This window comes from Spea bombifrons, chromosome 12 (genome assembly GCF_027358695.1).
Source record: "Spea bombifrons isolate aSpeBom1 chromosome 12, aSpeBom1.2.pri, whole genome shotgun sequence".
NCBI classification, from domain to species: Eukaryota; Metazoa; Chordata; class Amphibia; order Anura; family Pelobatidae; genus Spea; species Spea bombifrons.
Window position 1 is genome coordinate 10209358 of NC_071098.1, and position 24254 is coordinate 10233611.

The window sequence follows — 24254 nt, forward strand, 5'->3', positions numbered from 1 at the left end:
CCGAAGAGTTGCTGACCCTATAAATATGCATTCTTTCCTGATTGGGAAATTTCACAGCGTAGTCCTTCCTATGTCCCGCTTCCAGCGGTGCCAATAACACATGTGCGAGGCTGGTATTCATTTTATTTCCACTGTATGAAAGGAGAACCTAAGACTGCAGGGGTAGACATCGATCGTAACGTCCGTTTTAAATGCTTGATATTAGAGCTGAAACAACGAATCGATAAAATCGATAATAATCGATAACGGAAATCATCGATAACGATTTCCGTTATCGATTAATCGAGTGATCAATTCGTTGTTGGAGCACTCGGCTCCTTTTACTTACCTCCGCGAGCGTTCCCCGCTTCTGCTACACGCTCTGCAGTCTCCGCCTTCTTTTAGCTACGTGACGGATGTGACGCGTTCCGGAGGTAAGTATTCTTCATGTCTATGTGCACGGATCGCACAGAGCCACTCGCACAGAGCAAATCGCTTTTTATTACATCATAACAAAATAAGAATGTTAATGTAAATTTTAAGTTGTTTTTTAACATCCAGTTCATTAAATTCTTTTAAATAAACGAAAAATTTGCATATTGTTTTTTTTTATCCGATTAATCGATTAATCGAAAAAATAATCGGCCAACTAATCGATTATTAAAATAATCGTTAGTTGCAGCCCTACTTGATATATATATCGTCAGTTTGTGTGTGTGTGTGTGTAATGTATATGCAAATATTTGTTGATAACACAAAACAACTGGAACAATGAGCTCCTATAAATGTTCTCCGGGCATTTTTGGCAACTGTTCTTCTCATAGTCCCGTGATTAAGGAAAGTCTAAGAAGGTGAATGTACAACTTTTTTTCATGTAGTTACTTCTTTGATCCCTAACAGCTTAGCATCGAGGCGCTGCTTGCTTTAATCATGTTGGATGCATTTTCTCCTTGCGGTTTGGTTGTCCCTGGCACCGCTTCTCTTTGTTGTTGGCATTCTAGCTTGTGGAATAGTCTATAATGTCAGATCATGGAAGGAGAGTGGCACAGCGGCTCTGCATTGCTTCACGTAGAAGCCAAGGCTAGCAGAACGTCTGTTTTGGTCAGAGGAAGAGATCCACTGTTAATGGGTTGTGCGGCTCAGAGTGAAGCTTCGGTTCTCCTGTTTCCTTCTCTGGGAATGACTCTATCGGTGTTCACCCGGCTGTCGGGTATACCGCGTTCCGAATATTTTATTAGTAACAGTTGCCAAGGATTGTGCCGATGTAGAGTGACAAGATTGAGCATTATACGGGTTGATACATTGTGTCTTTTTGTGTTCTTGAATAGCTGAGAGGCATTGTTTGGATTCCTGAATTGATTTTGAGAATGAGGAAGGGATCTTTATTTTAAAATGATTGCTGTGTTTTGAAGTTAGGAAAGTTTTAGTTATCACCCCGATTCCGAGATGTTTAAAGGGTGAAGTTTCCTTTGCTTTTGCTGTGATAGTGGCTGCTATCGGTCGTGTGACGTCCTGCGTTGTGATTCCGGTCACCGTGCTTTGGATCATCTCCCATTTTTCCTGGTACATGAGCGGATTTAATACCATCTGATATTTCTTTTTTCTCTGCTCAACGGCAGATCCATGTCCTTACTGATCACCTGTGTGTGTGTGTGTTTGTATTAATTTCATTATAAGGAGAGTATTATCTGTCTTTTATATATAAAGTAAGCTGTTACTTTTTCTCTCCTTCCCGTTCATTCAATTAAACGAGAGCCTTGTTGCTGTTGGAAATAGTGGCTTGCAGGTTGTAATGAGCGCGGCCCATACTGGCCTAAACAGTCTGAGGTAATGGCAGCCCTTCGACTACAAAAAGATGGACAGAACGCAGTGATTGTCCAGTTAACAGAATGAGATTATGGAGCCAGCAAAGCCACCGTACGATGCTGCACCCGATGCCGAATGTGACGTCATCTCCCAGTGTTATGCTTGTCTGACTCGATCCTGATGGAGGAACAAGCCAGCTCTGGCTCTTAGTGAATATGAACGGTTTCCTCTTCCAATTATTGACTTGCAAATTACTGTATTGGTTTTTGGTGCTCGAAGTGGATTCGGCCAGGCGTTCGTATCCTAATACTTATCTGGATTTGTCTCGTGTGAAGGAGAAACCTCATATGTTGGTCCAATAAAAAGTAACTTCTTTCACTAAAGACTCCGTCTCACTCATTTTTCGTGACTATCGTCTCTGTTGCTGCAAATGTGCAGATGTGATATAACAAGAGCATAGCGGCTGAACGGATTTCACTTATCCCATGTTATGTTTTGTTAAGTACATTTTCCATTAGGTATAATTGAATGTGACTGAGGCTTTTGAGTGCAGGTTTTATGCCAAGGTGTGCCGTGTATTCGGCGAGAAACCCGAACACAAATAGTTTAATGTCTTGTGTTGTGATGAATGAAATGTGCGCTGATGAGCTGTCAGCCGGCGATAGAAGGTTTTAAGAAGAGAATACAATTTGATCAGGACGCCTAAACACAAAGGGTAACCTTGCGAGACACCCCAGAGGATTACTGTGATTTTTTTCTTGTGTGGATTTGGACACATTTAAGGCAGGCAACAATCTAGATTTCTGCTTCATTCCAGAGCATGTACCAGGCTGGTGTAAAGCAATCATTCCGCGTTATCCAGTTGGCTCTCGTACTCTGGAAGGATGGAAGGTAATTAGCCGTGTCGGGCCCTGCATCTGCACCCGGCTTTGATTGAGGCAGCAGAGCTCCGTCGCTACCTGATTCCGCCGGAGTGTTTTGTTTTCCGTACACACAAGAACATTGACAATTTGCCAGAAATCTTTATCTTCCGAGGGGGTTATTGAGAGCTGTTTTCGTGCGGCTTCTAATTGCGCTTTGTGCGTTTAGGGAAGGATGCGTGTGGGTAGAAGACATTATTCTCATGCTGTTATCCTGGCTTTTGTTTTATGTGATGACGATGCAACGCTTTCATTGCAGTGCGAAATTCCTTAAGGTATCGAAAGCCCCAAAGCAGGGCTTAATGTTCAAAGTACAGGAGATCTCAAAGCAGGAGAAATGGTAGAACAAGAGGCCATAGCCTAAAACTAGAGCGTCAGAGGTTAAGATGTAATGTAAGGAATTGTTTGAATTCTACGGATGGGGTGGTAGATAAGTGGAACAGCCTCCCATCCGTGTGGTAGAAGCTAATACAGCGAGGGGATTTAAACCTGCATGGGATAGGCACATGGCTCTTAAATTTAAGAAAAGGCCAAAGACTGATTAAGATTTGAGACTTCTTCCAGTCTGCCCTCGATTTCTCTATTCGTTTGTGTGGCTTCTATGAATGTTCCTGTATTTTTGCTGTCTTATGGCTGGTCCCGGCTGCCTGTGCCTTCCATTATATATACATTTCTTACAATAAAAGCCCCCCATAGAATTAATATGGCGTTGCTGTCATTAATGCATTCTTCCTTATTATATTCCTTGAAATAATAGAGCCTTTATTTGCACATAAAGCCAGTTCTATGTAGGAGCGATGTGAACGTGTTAATGGAAAGATTTGGTGATGTCGTGTATCGCTGGTCCTCTTGTGGCTTTGTGCTAAATTGGGCCTGTTTAGGATTAACGTAAATATATTGCAGCAGGAATAATAAATGCAGCGGAAGGTTTTCTGCTGTTCTCCAAATCCATTAACACGTTTTTCTGTGCTTGAGCGGCTTTCATTGTTCATCTTTATGGTTCATGCTGAAGCAGTTTAAAGAAATAATATCCACTCTGTGCTGATACGGCTCTTTCTGTATAATCGCAAAGCGATGATCATACGTCTCAAGTAAACATCAGGTTTCCAGTTTTTATATATATATTTTTAAACTAGACAAGCATCTCTTTATTCATATTAATAAATCTGTCTGTATTGGTTACAGGTAGCTTGTGGCGGCAGCATATTTAGCTACAGGGATCTATCAGAACCGGATGCTGTTGAATTTTACATAAAACATAAGCTTTGGGATTTGCAGACAAGATCGGGGTCTGTGTAAATCTCACGGGCCCTTGGCTGGACTGCCATGGTGGTAGTAAGCTTGTAGGGGGGGTCGGGATAATATAAAGGGGGCGGTTTAATGTCCCATGCAGCTGCATGCAGTACATATAATGGCCGGGGGGTCCCTTTAAACTCTAAAGCAGAATGCTTCAACTGTACAAACTTCTAAATGAAGACCTACTTCTGTGACCGATTCTACCCGGCAGCTGGAAATTCATTTATTTATATGCAGGTTTCACTTGAAATATAATTTTGTAAAGTATAACGTTCACAGCATGAAAGTTGGATAGCCGCTCGCTCTCCTCTACTTATTTTCCTTTTTTCTCCCCAAGAAGCTGGTGAGACTGACCGCAGGGGTATTTTCAGTAGCTGGAATTTTACGTAGCGTCCCAACATCTGTTTTGTGGCCTCCTTGGATGAATGGTGAGAATTTGAGTGAAATCCAAGGCTTTTAATATACATCCCATTTGCAAAGGAAGGGTTAAAGCCATCAATATTATGCTGGGAGTTTTTTCAAGGCTAGTGTTTTCTTTTAAGTTTTGATGTGGTTTGAAACAAATGAGTCTTAACTTTGATTTCATGTTTCCCTTTTTTGTTAAACTTTCCCAAGCGGTACATAGCCTCCTGCGCAAAGTACTAGAACTAGAAAATATATGTTTTGTAGTTAAAGGGACAGTTTACTTTTTTTAATAGTTCTACTAAAGAAGAATTCATGTTAAGGTACTCTGAGTAGGCAGCTGGTGGGGCAGAAAAGGGGCAAATGCATATGGCAGATGGGGGAGGGGTTGTTTAAAGGGATCTCTTGGCTATATTAAGCATTAAAGTGTATATGATGGCTGGAGTGGCCCTTTTTAGTGGCCCTTTTTTTCCGACTGATTGCATATATTCTGGATTGAAGGGTACAGAGCTGTCCCGCAGCTGAACTCAGTGGAAACTTTTAGACGTCTTCCGGACACAGATATTTTGGTTTAGTGGTGTGGAAAGGTGCGAGCTAATGCAGCTTGGTACGGGTGTTCGGGTAAAATAAAAAGAAATGGCATTATAAACAATCCCTAGATTTAGAGAATTTATACAGGGGTCTGTTTGTGGTTTTGAAGATAAATGTGTAATTATAGAATAAATCTGAAACAGATGCGCGGAAGGGGAGCGCTTTGCTACAACTGGTATGAAAACTATTTAGCATTGTATTGTTTACTCGGGTTGCTGGTTTGTGATGGTGAGTAGATGTGCTCTTCTCTCTGAGATGGAAGGAGACGGGGAGCAGAATCCGGCAGCCCTTTAACAACGCGGACGAGGATATTTCTTTAAGGGCGGCTCAGCGGCTTCCGATCCGGGGAGATACTAAATCTTTTGCTACAATCTGCTGTGACCCGGCAGAAGATTTTATTAATATTGACACGTCCGTCACATGGCTGTCTCATTTGGTCGTGCTATTGCCTTTGTCACGTTCGCTGTTTTCATGCTTCAACATGTATTGTTGAAGCATGAAAACAAATAATTGTATGCATGGGTTAGCTGTGTTTGGATATTTAATAGGAAACAAATTGACGTTTGTATATTCTTCCTTTTTTAAAACAAAACAAAAAACGCATGTATTCTGCCCGGCTCACCCAAGGGCACTTTGTGTCAATCAGCCGGGCGCTCTGCATATTCAAGATAATGTTGAGGTCACTCGGTCTGTAAAGTTTGTCTGTTCTGCGTGTTCATTATTGTCAGTTGTGACGTTTGGGGGACTTTTCCTGCAAACACAACACTGATCTGGTTCTTTCTGGCAGAGCTATGAAGTCTACCTTCCCATAGACTTTCATTATTCAGAGTGTCCGACTGGGTGATGAAGACCGAGCCGTTCTATTTTTTAACCACAGTCAGTATGATAGAGAGTCAGGCTGTTTGTCCAGTAGATTAGGTAGATAGAACACATGAAGCTGTGTTTTAAACCTTATAATTATACAAAAACTATAACCGTATACATATAAAGTACTGCACATGTTTTTATTGATGTCAGACCTATAGTTTCTTTGGTCTTTGAGAGTTCAGTTTCCATCGTGAATAATTTCTTTGGGTTTAAATGTTTTGTTTTTTTCAGTTTTTTTTAATATTGAGCAAAAGTATTGTTTCCATTTTGCAGATAAAGTGTTTTTTGACGAGACACGAGGGGGTTTTATACACTAAAGAGTGAGTTGTGGGGTCGTCTCCCACACTTTACTTTCCATTATGAAGGGCCTACACAGGCGGGATCCTTCAGCAAGAAACAATAAAATTCTGCCTTTTTATTTATTTTTATGCTATTCTTTATATGGGGCCAGCCAAGCTGTTCCTGTGAACTGAGGGGGTAAAGCTCCGTCCCCGACCCGTATGTATGTCTTGTCATTTACGTTGTTTAGGGAAGTCAGCCGAGTGCATGGATCTGTGACGTATCCCGGTTATTGGCTCTTACAGATTAGCGCAGTGTAATTGTTTAAAAAGTTTTTGTAGCCCCCAGGACCCAGGCAGCCATTGCTCCTTTTTCTTTAAATCTGTCTCCTAGTATTTTTTTGTGTCCTTTTATATTGATCTCTTTGGTCGTACCTCATTTTAGGTCTTTAACAAAAAAAGAAAAAAAAGATGAAGCTGGCTGCCAGATTAGCCTGCCTGGCTCCTAACATCTACACGCGTGTATCCAGCCCTGGTTTAGAAGGCCTATCTAAACTATCCGTGTTATAAACATGTCCCCAATGGTGTCTGCTTAAAACATTGCAGGTCACTTGGGGGGCAAAATCAGCTTTTGGCCCGTGGTTCCCTTTCCTACTCAATAATATCGCTCAGTTATATGCCCTTGATAATGAAATAAACCTCCTTCAAAAATGTGATCCCTGCAGGCTGTAATTAAATCTAAAGAAGGAAGGAATGGGAAGAAATGTTTCAGCACATAGCTTTCTTTGTGCGGCTAAGAATGTTTCCAGCAAGCTCACCATCTGGACAGTATATGCAATATCATTCCCGTCTCTATTATATAGTTACAAGGGACCAAGTGCTTTAGAAATAAGGCAGGTGTGAGCATGTGTGTATGAATGTGTGTGTATATATATTATGGGGTAGTCTGATATTTAGATATTGTACATTTCACACAATATGCTATATAAGCTATACTGTATATACAGTATATGGACAAAAGTATTGAGACACCTGACCGTTACACCAACAGGGTCTTGATGACACCGCATTCTAAATGCATATATATTAGTATGTAGGTGGTTCCATATATATATATTTTACACAATATGTGAAACGCTCCTAAAATGTACAGTCACTTTTGCATTGCGCACATATACTTTACAGTTAAATATGATTTCATTTATTTAGCAGCATCATATTCCGCAGCGCTGTATATTATGAATATTAAGTATCTCGCGTGAGTCTGTGTAAGGACTAGATCTATTCAGCCGCAGCGTAATTAATGATATCGACTTAAAAAGGAAGGGATTTATTGTGCATCTTTACAACAGATAGAAGACGCTCTCCACCACGTTCCACTCTCGCCCCCTCCAGCGCCCGCAGACCAGTGCAAATGATTGATGGAAGAAATTGTGACTGATGACACTACTTCTCTGCAGAAACACATTGAATGCACTCTGAAAAGTAAGCTTCACAGATGGGAAAATGTCTGTACTAAGAAAAAATATATAAAAGAGCTAATTTGAGTTGATATCTTGACGTTTTTTATACTGAAGTCATTGTTGTTTACTCGCTGCCCTGTCATTCTGTCCCAATGGAAAGCATCAGAGCAATAATACACAACCTCCTTCTGCCCATGTGTAATGTGCTTGCGTATATCTTATATACTGTATATATTTTATATACTGTGTATATCTTATATATTAACCGTTTCTCATTCGTAAACACTGTGCATATTAAGGCGAGTCCAAAAGCAGATTTGCTGTGCTTGATATCACTAATATAAACAAATGTACAAAAATAAAACTTTTACCTCGGCATAGGGTCACAGTTAAGGTTCAGCAACATCTTGCGTGCATAGATTACTTTAAATATTTTGATATCTCATTGAGTGTAAAATAATGAGGGTCTTTGCGGAACCCTGGGTTCTCTTATAACTTTTCTGATCGCACCCTGTCATCAGAGACCCTGGTGGGGTTTGTATTGTCCTTTCGGGGTCTCTCGCACTGCAGAAATTGATGTTGGCTTCTAAGATCTTCTGTGCTGTCCTCGGTCATGAAGGACCACCGTTTAGGATGGGATAGAACGTCCTTTGTCGTGATGCACGCGATGTCCTGGTTTTAGGACAATCTTGCGTCGTGAATGGTGTGAATGCCATTAATTGAGTAGGGTAACTGCTGTATGTTAGTTTTGGTGACGCGTAGCATGAAATGGCAGGAGATCGCCTTCTTCTCCAGTCATTCCTGTCTAGTTTTAGCAATGGCTAATATGTTAACGGGTTTATGTCAAGTCTCCCGTCACATACCTGACGGATTGAGTTTGAAATGGATATTGCTTGACGTCCCCTGCAGGTTTGCGGCCAGCATGGACTTGGCCCTGATTAGTAAAGAGGAGAGGGGTAAATGAGATGGATTGCCCCCCCCCTTTGATGTTTCCCCTACGTGATATGTGGCCCTGCTTGATTTGGTTAGCCAGGTCTGGCTTGGTCTGGGCTTGTGCCACACCACTGGCCTGCTCTATCACCTTAATGCTTTTTCTCCTCCTGCTTGTTGTCCTTCTTGATGACTCTGACAGCTCCCGGCCCTCGCGGTGATTTGCGGTTTATGTGACTAAAGGGTCACGCAAGGTGCTTGACACAGGCTGGACTTTACCGCTGGTGTTTTTCCCTTTAATGTCATGAATCTCGCTCTGTATAATTGAGTTAATTGAGTGTTGATGGAGTTTTGGGAACATGCCAGCTCTTCGGTTGCGTGTACTTTTATGTATCATGTTTAATTCAATCGTTAATGGTATTCCCGTTACAACAGAAGGTATATCTTCTGGAATAGAAAACATCTAATAATCTAACCAGTGCTATAATATACCCCTTCTGGAGCTTCTGCAAACAATGCTGAATATTCTTTTGTTTCTTACATATGAGGGTTTAAGTATGTATGTGTATATATGTGTGTGTGTGTGTGTGTGTATATATATATGTGTGTGTGTATCTATATGTATATATATATATATATATATATATATATATATATATATATATATATATATATATATAATTTACATTACCCATAGGTGCCAAGAGCTTCTGACAATTATTTTTGTTCTTTTATAGAACTGAATGTAAAATGGTTTATCAGCGCAATCATTAATGTGGGTTACATGGAGGGCCAAATGTATGGGGAAGAAATAAGCTGGCGTGTTTCCTCATTATATGTGACTGCCATCTTGTTTGTAACCAGCAAAATGCAGCAGAAATGGTGTGTTTTTATCTAGAAATAGACTTTTGAGATGCGTTTGGCTGTAGATATCTCCTGTACGGCTATCTGCAGAGTGGGGGAAAGAATAAATGCCTGGGGGGCTTCTGCAACCAAAGGGACCACTCGGCTGTCATATGCATTAATGTGTACATGATGGCTGGAGTGTTCCTTTTAACTGAACGTTTTACAATTCTTCCTTCTCTGCCCTCAAGTGGGTTCCTGTGGTCCTCAAACTCATCCTCGAGACATAAATGACTCGCGGGGCTCCCCCGTTTTATCCATTAAACCAGAATAAAGAACATTTCAATATAATCTGATATGCAGACAATGGATTGATCATGAAAACTTACTGAATCTAGTCAGCTCGTTTTTCTTAATGTAAAGACTCAAACCTCAATCATCCCTTGGTCTTGTTTTAAAATCAGAGCATGCATGTTTAAATTCCACTACTGTGCAAACAGTACACCTTCTACTGGGAGACCATTCCACCTATCTACCACTATCAATAAGGTAAATTATTAAAATATATTCACACCCGGTGCTGAAGATACTTCAGCGTTTCTGGTGTAATTTTGTGAAGCTGTTTTATTTTCCGGTTCATGGTTATATCAAAAGGCTTTTCCGCTTTTGGGTTGACGAGAACATAGTGGTTTCTCAAGGGAAGCTTAAGATTTGTCACTGAATTCAACATATATAAAAAAATACTTTGATAGGCATGCATCAGTCTGTAGAGGTGATGTAAAATATCGGTGTGTGTTTTATGATATATATTATATAATATAATGTGTGGGTAGCATAAATAAAAGGCAATTAAGTCCTAAATGCCCCTATTTAAAAAATAAATAAAATAACCCCCCCCCCCAGTAATATGTATCGGGTGTCTTTTATGTCTCCATCTCACCGCAGAGTTGCCCGATTTCTCTTTCTAATGTAACGTAATGTATCTTCTGGGAAGCCGAGAGATAACACACACGCTCTGCAGCTCTATTGTAATTTTGTTCGTCAGACGTTGATGCCGCTGATTAAACGGAGGGGAAAAAACACAAACCCATCTCATGTTTAAGGCACGTAATCTCAAAGGAGCTTTAGTGTAGCACAGTGTAGAAATATCCCATTAAAATTACATTTGTTATACGTCCCTGGAAGCAGGATTGTGTACTGTCACAATAATACATAGTAATGCGTTCCTGCTAACCGCGGGGAAGATTTGCATTCTGCTGTCCTGATCTCTTAGCGTGTCGCGGGAAGCTGCATGCATATCCTCACATACACCTGATTGTATGTTGGGTGAAAGCGTGCATGGGATCGGAATATGGCTACTGAATCTCAGATGAGACCAGCGACTGATTAAGGCCGGAGTCTTTACAGAAGGAAAAACGGGCAGACTAGACGGGCCGAATGGGTTAGGCGTTAGACGCCGGCTCGACTTTATACCGTGCCTTGTGTCGGAGATCCAGCTAGTGCTTTAATTCATCTCACAAAGTTCTGTGAGCGAGTAAATAATATCTTACCCCCCAGATGTCTGAGCGTCGTTTGTCTCTAACCAACAGTCCAACCACCGCTTTTCTGTTCATTCCGGTTTATTCTCATCACTCTGGAGGTATAGAACGTCTTTACGTCGCTGAATCCTTTTCACGTTTCTGTATAGAATAAATAACACTTATTGGGCATCCAGCGGGGGCTGCCAGGAGACCAGAACCGGCAGCAGTCTCTAAAACGGTGTACTGTGACCGATGGCTCGGGTACTGTTACGTTTTTTAATTAGATTATACTTTTAGCCAAAAAATACTAATTTTAACCCTAAAGACATTATTTGTTAATCCGTCTGTAATATAATCATAAGCATAACGTCATGTCCTATTTATCCCATTAGTATCAACCTTCAACACCTAGGATGTTTTTCGTGGTCCTTGGAGATATCTGCTCGGGCATTATAGTATGGGGCTCCATTAGAGATACCCCATACTGCTCTGGGGTGGCATGTTGTAACTTTAAAATACTCTGTATAATGCCCCCTGGAATCTTCCGACCATAGAAGGTTCATGGTATCTCCCCGACTCTCCTTTGTGTCCCCTCGCTGGTCATATGCTGCCCCGCGGAAACCTTTTGATATGATATGTTCGTGTGTTCCCGCGATCTCGCACGGAAAAGACGAAAAATCCAATTTCTCTGAAAATCTTATTAACCTGGCAGCGCTTTTCTCCGCTGATGAATAGTGTAGATTAATTTCAGATTGAAGCAGCCAGATGCAGATGTATCATGAATATAAAAGTATTGTTTCAAGAACAGTGGGGGGAAAAATGAATTATACATTGTAATGTGGAGTGTCGGACGGTTTCTTGCCTGACCGACATATTAAACAGGAGAGGAGATGAAATCTCTCGGTTGCGGAAGAAAATATGTCAGTCACCCGGTTCTGGCACCCCGGCTGCTGCACGTATCGCTAATATAACCGGTTCTGGTATAAATAAGAAGGCTGCATGGCACACATTATATGAATAAGAGGTACCTACGACCCCCATCACCCCCATCATCAAATGCAATCAAATATGCAATTAAAGCACAGCAGCATTTAATGCAGCATTACATAGTGAATAGCATATTTTGCACATAAACATGCATGAAAGCCCTGCGTAGAACATGGGACATACAAAGCGTAGAAGGCGAGTACAGCGTTTCAGCGAAAGGACGCCTTTCTCGGGGAGATAACTTCTCTAGATGTTGAGAAATAAAACTCCAGTAATGTTCAACCTGCATGAAGCTTGCAGAGCATCATGGGAAATGTAGTTTCATAGATCGCTTGGCTACCCCTGTCCTTTAGCAACCCGTAGCAACAGGTCAGTGTGTGCTGTGCACACCGGGTGGCGTTTCTTTTTGCTTTTTCTGACTGGGATTTAGTTGTTATGTTTGACAAGCGTTAATGTATGGATCAGCCCATGGTACTGTATACGGTGTTTAGGTGTAAGGTGTATTTTAGTGTTCGGCGTGGCTTGGTAAATGTGGGCATTGGGGAGTTTGGGTGATGTCGCTAAGGGGCTCTATGTCCAAAACATGGTGGCAATGGGACAGAGCGTTGGCTGTTGTAATCGCGCCGTCCTCGCTGTGGGCTCAGAGCGCCGGGAGTCGGCGTGTAGTTAATATAATGAAGTCCTCGGAGTCGCATTCAGCTCTAAGGAGGTTGTGTTTGAACAGTCCTTTGAAACGAGTGAATAGAATAAACTCAACAGGTATCCAGCTGTCTGTCACTGTGGAAACACAACAGATCTTTGTAGCTAACCGCTCCGATCAGGAAAATAATTAATTTTCCCGCGGATCATATATCCATAATTCTGTCTCCAAGCTTTATTTGCAGGTCTTGGTAAACAAAGCTGTTAGGTTTGGCACATTAATTGCAGCTTTATTCACAACGTGACTGTATAGCAGATCATGCGAATGGGAGTTAAAACCCCCCAAAAATCCCCCCCCATGGATAGAATTTGACAGTTACTGAAGGTGTCTCTGAAGCCCCTGCCCCTCTCCGTGGATTTTCCCTGGGGTAATTGGCTTTGACGGAGAGTGCTGGCTCTGATAATACCGCGCGGTGAGTCTGTGCGAGCCGCATAATGCTGTCTTATGCCTGAAGGATTCTGTGCCCATCAATCTGTTCTCAGCTGGGAGCGCGTTCTCTCCTGCTCCTTCTGTGACAGTTTATTAAAAGAGATACTTGCTGCATTTACTGTGTTCTTGGTATCTCGCCTGCCTCGGCTGTCAGAGGTAAATAAAAACGCCTGTTCTGTTGGAGAATGTTGTGTTTGTCGCATTACACCGATGCGGTGCAGTATACCAATCGCTTGTTTTGGTGCGCAAACAAAATGTATGGGGAATGCAGCTGCAGCTCATGCTGCGTTGGGGTGCTTACTCTGTGTGGCACGGAGAGGGTTAAGCATTACTTCTTACCTCCCGTGATGTATGGTGTAGCGCTATATGCCCGGGGCGAGGGAAATAGGCAGTGTTCATGGTCTATTATGCAAAGGTCATTGTTTCTGTGCTAACCCGATGCAAAGGGGGCTCCATCTGCTCCAGGCTCGGATAACGAGAGTCCCGGACTGGGTCATAAGAGAGGGAATCCTGGTTAAGTGCTCTGGGCTGGGATTTAAGGCATGGGTGGCCTAGTTTATAGGAGCTAATGATAACAACGCTCCTGTTTATGCGGACATTTTGAAGATATTGGCGTTGGTGAATATGCGCTCGTTCCAACGCGGTATTAAATGGTGATCTGTGGACTGTAGGGTAATCGGGGTTTGTGATAACAAACAATTCCCATTACATTGTATAATGATGCTCCACCAGTACCTTTTATGTTAATTTACCTTTCGTGGAAATGATCACACAAGTATGACAGCCCTTCGCTACTGCCGACAAACGCCACGCTGTGTGATCCTCTCGGAATACAACACTCGGCTACCATAAAGCGAGCAAATCTGATAACTGGAGGGCAGAACACTTCATGATCTCCAGTAGATGGATCTGCTCAGAGACCAACGGCTGTAAAAGCATAGTCATAAACGTGTACATGTCGCATAACACGATGGTACCTTCCAGCCCGGCACATTTTCACCTAAAGACTGTTTCATAGGAAACCTGTGGGCTCTGTGTGTGGCTTTTAGATTGTTCGGTGTCTGATCAGAGGTGGTTTGCACGGCAGCCGCAGTGATCAGGGGGCAGCATGTTGTTAAGATGGAGCGCCTGCCTTTGTCATTTGGTTGAGATATTGAGGAAGATACTCCCCCCGCCTCCCCCCGCCGTGAGCCAAACCAATCTGCTTTTCAAGTCCTATGGAGCTGAAGCTACAGGGCTGGGATTCCTTCATTAGACATTCTAAGCTATTTCATGCCGCCTGCTTTCTTCCACATCGGTTTTTTTTTCATCCCCGTGTTTTAGTTACCTTTTAGTTCATGCTCACACACAGCCGTGTCTGTTTGTATTCCGGACAGATCACATGGTTTCAATCTCCCTTTTTCTAGTATTTATATGCCTGACACTCGTTTGATTTCATGACGGGGAGGAATCGCATACAATTCATGTCATGCCACAATCCCCCCCCCCCTCCATGTATCAGAATATTTAATCGGTCTGTATTATTACGTCCCATATGCTCCTGCATTTTTAGATGCTTCTTGCTAAACAAGGTTAATGTAAGATGTCATCTGGCAGCTTGTTTGCAATATGCAAATGTACTGTATCCCATCAGTGACCACACATGTTCACATGTTAACCCTTCGTGTCGAGGCAAATATTGGTAAATGAAGCTGACTGCGCTATATCTATATGTGTGCTTGTATCTAATGCTAACCATTTAACCCGGCCTGGGGATTAAGGTGAATATTTGCGTTTGATTTCAGTTTGAATTCAGTGTGTGCGTGCGCGTGCGTGTGCGTGTGTGTGTGCGTGCGTGCGTGTGTGTGTACACGCGCCGTAATCTCCCTGGAAGCAAAACGGAAATGAAGTATGGATTTGGGCTGCCCGAGATTCCCGCTCCAGGCCGTCACTGGATGTCAAAGCTAAGATGGGTAACGGCTCGGCCTGTTTCTGTAGCATTGCCTACCTTTACAAGTCATGGTTTGCTGCCCTATTTACAAAAATTGCTCAGATCTCGTGTTCCCAGCAAAACCTCACTTTATTGTTTTACTTCGGATAGAAAGCTCGGGTCCCCTCTAATGCCCCCGTCGCGGAGTTCGTTTATAGAAGTGAGTCTTTGGGGCCAAATGAAATGGCAACGGAGTAAAGAAGATTATGGTAACATTTGGTTTATCTTTATGATTTCATACAATGTGTACAATGTTTCAAATGTACAAACAAATGATACAATCGCTTTATCGCCCAAGATGCCAAACATCCAAGCGATCAGGAATACATGCGTGGATACATGCGTGGTAAGCATATAGATCTCTACGCAGATTCCTTGTGATCTTCTTCGAGGATTCTTGCCGCGTTCTTCCTGCTCGGTGTTAATATTGGTTATTGTAGCTGTCTGTAGAGGTCACAGCACATCCAATGTGAACGCCGCCGCCGCGCAATCTTGTTAGCAAGCACTGCAGCTCGTGAAAGCGGATTACATGGATCCTGTGTTCTATCGTGGCTTTCTCGGCTGCAGGATCATTTATCCTTCGCGTCGTTTCCCACAGCTGGGCTAAATTTAGTTTAACCTTTGAGTTACCAGAAGCACCTGCGGTGCAAAGCCCTCCTATAAATCGTGATCTGGGTAACGGCTGGCTTTTATCCTGCACACTCGGCCCGGTGCGAGTTTGAACCGTATAAAATGGCCGGCTATTCTCAAGGCTGGCTTTATGCAGGAGTTATCAGGGCTGATCCCGCTCCCGCTGCCGTGTTTATTTCAGATGGGCACGGAATCTGCTGCGTAGCTGCCGTCTGCTTTCCGTGCTCGGCTAAACATGCGGCCATATCCATGTTCTCGACGTGTGCGCTTGTCAGCGTTGCTGTAGCGTTTCTGCAGTCAGCCGCTAAACAAAGAGCCCTCAGAAAGAAGCCGTACAATTGAGGCCGACGTGTCTGCCAGAGCTGATTACACGCATTGGGCATCCGTCCTGAAAGTATGTGTTTGTCAATATGCGTTCGCTGATGCACAACGCGTCCCACCTTTGTAGCCTCTCCGATAGTCTATCTGACCTCGCGTGGCAAATGGCCGTCCTGTCTTGTTAGATGGCAGCCGTGTGTGGTGGGTGAGGAGTGGGATGTATTTTTTACTGTAAAATGCGGCCCTGTGGCTGGATTTCTCCCTCTGCATGATGCTTTCTCCCAGTCATTGAACCCCGGTGTCTCTCCGAGTCCGTTTGGGGAATTATTGCTCGCTGCGCATGCTTTGTACGGATGGCACGTTAATGATTTCATAGTTTGAGATTGATCCTGAAATATGCTGCAGCCCTTGAAACAGATTAGAAATGTATATTGAAAATACAGTCTGTTTAATGTCAGAATATTCTACAAAGATCTTGGAGGAAAAAAAGAGACCCGTGTTTTGTCTTCAGAGGTTTCCATGCGCACTATGGGGCAGATCTAGACATTTTACATATAAGCTTGCATAATTATAGCTTCTACGATCTGACAGCAATAGAATGCTTATGGGAACCAAACGAGATAAAGCCAGGTTTTCCCCGGTGCCGGCCTACATCACTGTACACAGCGTTGGTTTTTAGTCTAAAAGAGGAAAATAATATTTTTTTCCATGGGAATTTAACGTTTCCGGATGTTATTTAAAGAATTAAAGCTGGGGGTTATTAGTCTGTTGCATTCAATTGGCTATTATTCATATGGTTGGGCTGTCAGGTAATGGTTGCCGCAAAATTAAATTTTGCTGCAGCAACGTCTATTATATTGAAGCAGGCTGGGGAAGCAAAACCTGTAGCTTTCTGTGAACTCCGATTCCCATGATCCTCGCTGACAGGGCTAAGCTTGACTACACAAGGAACTGCGTCATAAAGTAGCTTTCTGAAACGTGACCCTGCTGCATCGTCAGATGTTTGTGTAGGTCAGGGGTGTCCAACCTGCGGCCCTCCAGCTGCTGTGGGACTACATTTCCCATACTCAGCCTGCCCCTTAGCTGAAAGAGCATTATGGGAGATGTAGTCCTGCAGCAGCTGGAGGGCCGCAGGTTGGACACCCCTGGTGTAGGTGAACCACAAAGAGAAATCAAGCGGCGAGGGTTTGTTGCTCTATAACACACATTACATCTGTGTGCGGAGACTCGCTGCAAATATAATGGAGACAAGAGGTTAAAATAATTGTCTCTGACTCTGCCTGTGAGCCTGAAAGATATCGCAGGAAGCATAATTATTCCTTAATATTTCTCATTACCAAGCGTCGTGAGATTGAAAGGCTTTGAACCTGAATTAATAATACAAGATATCCATATTATATGTAATGTTTATGCGTTCTGGTGCAGAATGTGACCTTTTACGCGCTGAGACGGTGGGAGGAAAGTCAATCTGTGTTTCATCTTTCCATTTTTTTTTCTTCCCTGACAAGTTTATTGCTGGAGGACTTAGTGCTTCCCAGTTTTAGTCCGTTATGGACAAGTTACATGTGTACCCAGGGCGATATTAACGTCTTCTCTATATGAAAAGGGTCTTTTTTTTTTTTAATTATTATTATTATTGTATTTCAGCCTTGCCTCCCACCCGTTGGCAGAAAAATAAAAAAATAATAATAATAAAAAAATAAATATATATATATATATATATATATATATATATATATATATATATATATATAAAAACCTTAAGAGATTTACTTAAATGTAAATATATCTTCTATGTAATATATAGAAAAATACTTAAATCTATAACTGTACGTTTGCAATAAGAAGGGTGAGAAGTAAGCATGATGTCTCATCTGCTGCCCTGAGTCTCCTTGGCTGACCGCGGCGTCTACAGTCCTCAACGTGCTGGTTTCTTTGTGCTTCTTCAAAAGAGTTCGGACAGAACATCTGGAGCCGTCTGCCTGGGAGAGACTTGCTGATAAAGTAGAACTACCTTGTGTGTTGTTGCTGTGCTCGGTCTTGCCGTGGTCCATGACTTTTGACATCCTCATGTTGTTAGTCCGTTTGGCTGTTTGTCGCCCAGCTTGTTCCTCCCGCACAGCTGTTTCTGTTTAATAATTGTGTTCCAACCTACATATTAAAGTGATGATCATTAGTACCTGTTTGGTATAATTGTTTAATCATACACCTAGCTATATGTACAAAATCCCTGACTTTGTGCCAGTGCACCTAGAAGAATTCATGCTGTTTTGAAGGCAAAGGCTGGTCACAAATAACTATTCAAATGGCATGAAAAACGCCACTATCAGCATCCTGCCAGCTTATTTTATGCGCTTTGGATCAAATTAAAGTTATTTATTCATCCAGCGGATTGAAGAGGATCTGATCATGTTTGAAACACCTTTACTTACAGCTCTGTGTTTACAATTGGAGCCGTGAGTTTAACCATTTATTCTCTATTGATTGCATTTATTTGACAATATTACATCATTTTTGTAAGTAAATATTTTTGCTTGTCTTCACATGGTGAATTTTTGTCACAGATTTGCATAGGGTTCAGTTGATTTTCTGTTGTAAAAAAAAATTAACATGGCTATTTATTTTTGAAAGCATTTTTGCTTTACAGCTTTTTTTTTTTTTTTTTTTTTTTTTTTTTTTTAACACACCTGCCTTTTGCATGGTATTGTGTGTGTGTGCGTGTGTGTGTGTGTGTGTGTGTGTATATATATATATATATATATATATATATATATATATATATATATTATGAAAGGCATGAATTCAATATGTTAGCCAGAGCGCTCCTATTGTCCGTAATGCATTCATATTACAGTAGAAATAGATTAATGCGTGTATTCTTTCCCTTGAAATCTGGCATTCTCTTCCAATGCACCTCAGGCCATTCTCTTCTTGACCGAGCAAAAGGAATAGCTGGCTGGCAGTGATCTTAATAACACATTATCCCACTTTTCTTCTAATTTAAGAGATTATAAATGACACTTATATCTAGAGGATAGCGAGTACTACTTATGTCTGTGTTTAATTATCCATCAGGCAGTCCGTTTAAGGAACGTGCGGCGTTCTATCCTTTATATTGCGCTGAGCGTATTTTAAGATGGCAAACTTTTTTCTAACTTCAACCCCTTCTTCGAGACTCCACCATATTACATCTGGATGGTATTTTGTGAAGGAACGCATCGGGACCAGTTGAGGCCACACAAAATATTCCCCAATTATGGCATTTAGCACTTGCGCGGCCCGTCTTCCGACACATGTAAGCGTATCGTTCTGGCAGCGATGTGTTTGCAGGCGCTGTGTCCTGCTTAGTGGTGTCACGTTAGCACATTTAAAGGACACGTCACGGGATATTTGCTCTTCTTCATAGCTCTTAATCATGAGTGATGACAGTATTGATCCCACAGCAGTTGCTAATTTAGTCTTCTCTCTCAATTACGTTGTTGGCACGCTTTATTGGTGATTATTAAGTAGTTTAAGATATTTATTACCATTCCGCAATTAATTGCTAACGCCTGCTCTAAGATCTTCAAATGGCTTATATAGTTACCTGTACAGTCAATGCAAAATGGATAGAATGTGTCAGTTGTTTTGCTTTTAGAAGACGTTTGATTAAAATGTCTCTAACTCCGCATTCTAGAGATCCCCAAAGGGGTTCACAAATTATCAGATCTATTACAGACCACATCGGCCTTCCTTTCAAGGTGAAGCTCTCCGGCAGAAGTACCGTTTCGCTGTTCTTGTTCTTCTGGCCACCTTTGAAACAAGAAAAGTGCTCATACTGGTTGATATTTTAATTGTTTTTAATTTTTTTTTTTTTTTTTTTATGTCTTTGCTTTTTTTAACCAATTCTTCAAGTAGTGAAACAAAACAGGCACGGGTGCCAAGTGTACTTTATACGTTGCTTATAAGTGAGCGGGGTCATTGCTTATTCAGATGGTGTTTGCGTGGAACGGTGTAAAGGGCAAATAGTCATTGACTTTTGGAGAACGTCGTACTCATGTGAAGCCGAATCAAAAGAAAAAGAAATGCCGCTGAATGCTGTTCTATTTTAAATGTCATCTGCCTGTGTGTGGAACAATAGTTCAAACCTCCGTTGGATGCGGTCAGTTTTCTGCAGAAAACATAATTTTAACATTTTTGGTGATATGTTTTTTTTTGTAGTTAAGCTTATTTTTTTTCCCCCATAAATATGTCGTAGGTCTGTAACGCTTGGGTGGGTCGTCTGTTATTAACTGTGCTGTGATATTATTGTGCCCTTTCTGGGCAGATAGCCTCTCGATCTGCTTCTCGGGGGTGAGATTTGTGTTTTTGCAGCTTAGTGTCCTTTTTTGTGCGTTTCTCTATCTCTAGAACATATTAGAACCTAAATACTTGTGATATCAAGGCATGTTTTGGCAGCGGCACAGAATAACCGTTACCGCGTATGAAAGTGTAATGAAAATGAGTCGTAGGTGTTGAAATCAGAACCTTGCTGACCGCAAAAGCCTCTTTCATCTGGTAGCAACGTGAAGAAATGACATTTGTGGCTGCGAAAATACGTCCCGCTGACACAATCCTGGAGAGACCGTGTCCGCGTGTAACCGTGATCTGAGCGAAGTTTATTTACATTTATCTCTAAAGGCCTTTTGAATTCTTGCGCATTTGCTTACTTCAGGATCTTGGCTAATAGTTTCTTTATGCCAGGCCCTGATATCAGATTGGATTTATTATTTGTTTACCCCCTAAGTCAATCACGGAGGTGTAAATGCAACCCGCTCCCCGTGAGATTAAAGTCATACGCGGCGTGAGTAAGTGGATCGCGCACGCATCTACAGTGTAAAGTGTAGCCGGCACCGCGCACAGCACAGAGGTGAGATAATGGAGCCAGCATGCGCGAGGGCCAGCTCCGGGGATTCATGCCCCGATGAGTTTACAAGCAAACGTAGAGACAAATTGCTGCTCAAACAGCGCAGGAGGTCAGCGGCGAGGAGATGGAAATAGAAACGTGATACGCCCCGTAATGGGGAGATGGCGTGGGTGCGAGCAGCTTGATTTGTGAACATAAATGAGGGATGTGATGATACATTAGCCCCGCATTTATCCCGAGGTTTTGAGAAAGTAAATATTGGTGCGGTGCTGTAACCTACAAGATAAACAAGAGCTTCAGGCGTGACTTCTTCACAATATGCCAGTAATATGCAACATCTGTCTGTGACATTGAAAATGTTCCTTGTAATCTGAACCGTATGCCCCCAGCCATTAACGCGGTAGGGAGAGGGATTTATATCGTTCATTTGTAGATCCCGCTGATCCAGGTGGCCCAGGGGTCACGTGTCACCCCTGAGAGGTATTGTACGGCGCATACGTTGCCAGACAACACATAGGTTCTAAAGCCCTACATATTACATTTAATTACAGGTCGGCCCTTCAGGCCGGGCTTCTGAATCACACGTGCGTCTGAATTAGAATGTTGGAGTATTCTGCCCTGAGATCCGTGAAGTGTAGCGTTTGCCCCTTTTCCTCCCTTCCCCCATCCTGATTTAATATCTATTCATATGTTTTGGCTTCTTGTCTTCTGTCGGTGCCAAGTAGCCTTATTATAATGGGGAGAATAAATCTCTGTAGCGTGTGTAGGGTTCGGTGGTTTTAAGCGTGCTTCCTGTGCTGGAATGTAATGACCATAGAGGGACGGAACCTGGCATCGCTTTGAAGTTGGAAAATAGACACTTGTGCGTGGAATGAGGTATTTGCGGCCGAGGCCATGGGTCCCCCGGCAGCGTCTTTTGCCTTTCCTCTTATATCATGACTTTGACTGTTTATAAAATCATGTCTGTTTTAATCTTGTGGGAAATTGCCAGAGCTTGAGGTTGGATCCGAAAGGCCCTGTTTAGTTTCAAAGAGTTTACGCGGCAGCCAGGAGTCGGATCACCTGATTTTAAGCTCGACTGGAATGGAAAGTCTCCAGGTTGAGTGTAGCCTCTTAAAACGCAGCAACTTTCAATATGATGGGTATCTTAAAACCCGGTCTTATAACTAGAGAGTGATTGTTGAGGTCTGTAATAAGAAATGATCATTTCGAATGAAGCATTTATCTGCAATGGAGGCAAAGTGACGAATCTCTGAATAAACTGCTTAAGATCTGTATTGACTTAAATGAAAAATATACCCTCCCTCTGGGACAGATTATCCCAATTATTAAATGAGTTAATCTTCGTGATCGTTAATCAATCAGGTAAAGGGTCATGCGGGGCTGTCAGATTATTATATGACCTGATGTGGCTTGGAACGCAGTAATTGTAAAAGAAATAACTCCAGTTTTGGTGTTCCTGTAACGCACGTAGGTTTAAAGGACATATCAATGTATATAATCTAACGGGAAGCAGTCTGCACCACATCCTTCTGCAAATTGTTTAGATTTCACAATTAAACTGCATTCTTTTATTGTATCCTCTAACCGAATGCAACGTCGCCGCATGAACGTTAGATTCTGCCCTTCCAAACACGTTTCCCCTCCTTCACGCTTGCTTTTAGATTTAGGAAGTTTTAGCACTTACAACATTTCACAGCTGGTGCTGACGGAAGCCCCGCGCTCATCAAAATGACGACAGGCTGCTGGAGGTTTTCTGCCATATATTCCCAGCACTGCATAATAATGCCTTGTTATTAAATGAATTATGTTTTACAGCTTTAAATTCATATCTAGTTCTCCATTAGATGCCACGCCGTGAAACAGATCAAACCTCACTTCATTGGGTGGCCCTAATGGATTATTAATGAACTTGTGGCTCTTACATGAAGATTTTTATCGACTAACCGCTGCTGTTAAATGCAAGGTTTTGGCCGTCAATAGAGGTGGTTGTGACTAAGTGACAGCACGGACTGCCAAGTCTTCTAAACAAAGCGCTGAGAACCCTGGAAATTAGATAGAAAGTCTCCATTCTCCAATGATTAGTCAAAGAGGTGCAAATGCCATATCAGGGCATGATTTAAAGGTACACTGACCTAAAAAAACCCATAAACTAATATACAGTTTTAATGAATTTTTTTTAAAAAACTATTAATTTCAGCCCCAATGAATTTAAGGACTGTTTAGTTACGCTGCTGGGAGGCTGTCTAACTAAATAGCTACAATAAATGTTTTGCATGGTGATTTCAGGTCTGGATTTCTGCTAATATAACTTAAATTTAGCTCTCAGTTTATATAATATTGTATAATAAAGTCAGCCTTTTCTGCATTGGGTTTTATGGCAGCTACAAAAACACATTTTTAAAATAAAGCACTCAAATAATTGCTTGCATCTGTATTCCATATTTTTTTAAATTTTTTTGCTTTTAAAAATCTAATGTAATCATAAGCAGCTATGAGTTGAAATAATTGTTTAAAGCGTTGACTGTGTGTAAATGTTAGTAATAAATCAACCACTAGGTGGCGCGTTTGTGCAGTAAACTGATCATCTCCTTGGTCGCTGCCTTGAAATAAGATCACAGAGGGCAATCGCTTAAGTAGACGATAAAGCACATTGTGAATAACACCCAGGTTAGTATAGACGTATAATCCACGGCTAACAGCTGTTCCGAGCTGCGTCCGGCTCCAAATCTAATTGTGTTTTCTTTAGCTGGAGGAAATAATAATTATTTCTATAGCTGACTTATTAATAGCAGAACAGAAACCGCTTTGTTTTCATATATATATATTTACTAGGCTAAAGTACCCAAATCGTCAAAATCTTTAGATGGGAGATCACTTGTGGCCATCTTGCCGAGATATTCTTTTGTTGTGATACTTGTTTTTGCCTTTGTTGTGTTTAAACATTTCCTGTTGTAAACACGGATGTCGATGACTTCATGATCAAGTAAACAAAATCCGTTTTTATGGTTTCGTGGGAATAAATATCTTAAAGCATCGGATTATGTGAGGGTTTGGCTGTTTCTGTGTAATAGCTTATTAATGCCTTCTGATTTTCTTGTGACGGTTTCTTATTGTTTAGCTTTATAGACAATCTTGGGCAGCACACATCATTTTTTTTAGTATTTTTTTTAACGGCTTAGTCCTAATGAGCAGTTTATGGATTGTTAATGAAGTGGAACAGCATTCACTGAGATTACTTGTTCCACGCACATAAATTCTGGAGAAAAACTGCTTTTCCCACTGGAATGTTTCCTAATTCTGGAACGTGGAGCGCTCTTTGGGACTGTATTGATGAGGGGAATCTGTTTATCCGGCAGTATCATTCTTCTCAAATACTAAATATATATATATATGGAATAAAAAATCCTTTATGGTGCCGCTCTATGCTGATATAATTGC

General features: G+C 41.7%; 1 protein-coding gene across 6 annotated transcripts in view; it reads left to right on the forward strand.

The window, feature by feature from the left end:
- Window positions 1-24254, forward strand: part of RERE (arginine-glutamic acid dipeptide repeats) — a 127939-nt gene that overhangs the window by 6009 nt on the left and 97676 nt on the right. The window contains exon 1 of one of the 6 annotated variants that reach the window (XM_053452293.1): window positions 7317-7624. The exons of the other annotated variants lie outside the window; for them this stretch is intronic. The gene's annotated coding sequence lies outside the window, so the exon portion shown is untranslated. Of the gene's footprint in view, window positions 1-7316; window positions 7625-24254 lie in introns of those variants that run through there. 6 annotated transcript variants of the gene reach the window in all.